Here is a 3092-nt window from a genome sequence, read left to right as displayed (position 1 = left end):
TCCTCTGAAAGAGCTGTCTGTGCTCTAAACACTTAAGCCATCTGTCTATCTCAGAAGGGTTAAAAAATGATGAAGGGTTGGCTGGGAAAGGAGCCCAGTAGGTGGAGTGGGTACATAGCATTTAGGAAGGAAACCTGGGTTTATTTCAGGTACTGAAAAACAAAATAAGTATGGTGGTATGTGACTGTAATCTCAGCACTGAAAGGTGGAGGAAGGAGGGTTAGAAGTTCAAGGTCATTCTCAGGTAACAAACAAAACAAAAGACTCCTAGGACTGAATCAGGTAGGCTAACTGCAGAACTTAACCCATTGGCCATCTTCTCTAAGTCCAACCCCCAGTCTCATCCCCAGTTCTGTGGCAGGCCTTCTGTAAGCCCCACCCCCACCCCATGCTCTGCTCTTGTTCCCAGGGCACTAAGCCTGGCGGAGCACTCTGCTTTCCTCCCTCCTATGAACCCTCTCCCCCTACTCCCAGTCCATTCCCATCTTAAGTGGCTCAGTTCTCCAGAGAAAATACGCAGAGAAAAACAAGACCCTTCCTTCTGCTGCACCCAAGAAACACGCCTTAACATCAAGGATAAGTAAGCATCACCTTGGGGTAAAAGGATGGAAAAAGGTATTCCAAGCAAATGGATATAAGAAGCAAGCTGGTGTAGCCATATTAATATCTGGCAAAAGAGACTTCAAACCAAAACTAGTCAGAAAAGATAGGGAAGGACACTACAAACTCATCAAAGGAAAAAATTCACCATGAGGACATTTTGATTCTTAACATCTTTGCCCCAACCCCAAGGGCACCCAATGCCCCAACCCCAAGGGCACCCAAATTGGTAAAGGAAACACTACTGAAGCTTAAATCACAGTAGGTGACCCTCATCTGCTGATAGTGGGAGACTTCAATAACCACTCTCACCAATGGACGGGCCATCCAGACAAATGCTAAACAGAAACACTGGAGCTAACTGATGTTATAAACCAAATGGACCTAACAGATATTTTCAGAACTGTTGAAGGGAGCGGCAGGCTGCTTCCCTGCTGCCCCAGCTCCCGGCTGCCTGGCTTTACCCAAAATAATTACACGGAAACTGTATTCTTTTAAACTCTGCCTGGCTCATTAGTTCCAGCCTCTTATTGGCTAGCTCTTACATATTGATCTAACCCATTTCTAATAATCTGTGTAGCCCACGAGGTGGCTTACCAAGGAAGATCTTAACCTGCGGCTGTGTCGGGTGGGAGAATCATGGCGACTCTCTGACTCGGCTTCTTTCTCCCAGCATTCTGTTCTGTCTACTCCACCTACCTAATTTTCTGTCCTATTAGGGCCAAGCAGTCTCTTTATTTAACCAATGAAATTAACACAAAACAGAAGACTCTCCCCATCATTTCCTCTTTTTCTGTTTAAACAAAAAAGAAAGGCTTTCACTTTAACATAGTAAGATTACATATAACAAAACAGTTATCAAGCCAGAATTACAGTTACATTATTTATATCTATTTTATCTTTTATCATAACTAAAGAAAACTATAACTATCCATTCTTCAACTCCATCAAAGACTCCAGAAGGATATAATACTACCTAAGTAAACAAGAGGTACACAACTTTCAAAACTCTAGAAATGACAGAGACATCTTGCTGCCTGGACAGTCACCCAAAGTTCCTCTGTACCATTGGAGCATCCATCTTGGGTCTACAGGCCCATAGTATCCAGCAGACATTTCCATGAAGCAGGAAATTTCAAAGGCAGTTCAGTCACTCTCTGACAGTAAGGCCCCGTTGCTAAAGATGACTACACAATTCACTGAATTCAGAGAGGTGGAGCTGGTCCCTAACAGGTCTTCACCCCTACATTCTATCATCTTTGGTACAGGATAATACTATGCACTCTTCCAAAAGAAAAGCATAAACACCAAGCTGTCCCCAAACCCTTCAATTTACAAGGTGTCCTGCCTATGAGACACACTAGGGCAATGGTGGCACAAAGCTTGTGGGAGCTGCCAACCAATATCTGATTTGACTAAATACCCACTCCATGAGATGGAACACAGCCTACTTGACAGACCAAGATCCAGACATACTAGATAGCTCAGGTATGTAGCATAAAATCAAAATCTATTGCTTCAAAAAACACATAGCAATAAAATGATTCCTAATGACATTCTTCTCAGCATCATCAGAGATGTTTCCTTCGGCAGCAGATGGGAATAAATACAAAGACCTACAGACAGAGAGTGAGAGACCTTGGAACACAACCCTAAAAGGGAACTCTTCAGGCTGCCTCCACCAAATCCCTCCCCTCAGGGCTCAGAAAGCCCTCGGGAGATTTAGAGGGGATGGAGGACCCTAAGAAAATAAGGCCCTTCTATTTCAGCATGACCAAAGCTCATTAGGAACTCCCAGAGACTGAGGCAGCATGCCCTGGGCCTGCAGGGGTCTGCACCAGGTCCTCTGAATATATGTATTGTATATATCTAGGCTTCTGGTTTAGGTTTCTTTTTTTTTCTTTTTTTTTTTTTTTTTTTGGTTTTTTGAGACAGGGTTTCTCTGTGGTTTTGGAGCCTGTCCTGGAACTAGCTCTGTAGACCAGGCTGGTCTCGAACTCACAGAGATCCGCCTGCCTCTGCCTCCCGAGTGCTGGGCGCCACCACCGCCCAGCTGGTTTAGGTTTCTTTATGAGATTGCTGAGTGTGCAAATGAGTGAATCTCTGATTCTTCTGCCTTTCTTGGGCTCTTTTCCTTCTCTTTGCCTTGTCCAACTCTGGTGTTCTAGTTTTTGTTTTACCTGATTATATGATGCTTTATTTGGTTTTATTATTATCCTTAGAAGCCTGTTTTTGTCTTTTTTTTTTTTCTTTTGCTGAGAGACGGAAAGGGAGTGGATCCAGACGGGAGGGGAAATGAAGAGGACCTGGGAAGAGCAGAGGGAGGGGAAACTATAATCAGGATATATTGTGTGAGAAAAAAAATCTATTTTCAATAAAAAGAAAAATGTAAAAGAGAAAAAAAAAACAAAGTAAAATCTGTTTACCAAATGTTAAAATACCCTATTTTGTAACTAAAATGGTTTTCTTTAGTGTTGTGACACATGTCGCCA

This window comes from Alexandromys fortis, unplaced genomic scaffold (assembly GCF_014885135.2).
Source record: "Alexandromys fortis isolate MF-2015 unplaced genomic scaffold, M_Fortis_MF-2015_v1.1 scaffold_177, whole genome shotgun sequence".
NCBI classification, from domain to species: Eukaryota; Metazoa; Chordata; class Mammalia; order Rodentia; family Cricetidae; genus Alexandromys; species Alexandromys fortis.
The sequence above is the reverse complement of the archived record's forward strand: the minus strand, read 5'-3'. Positions refer to the sequence as shown.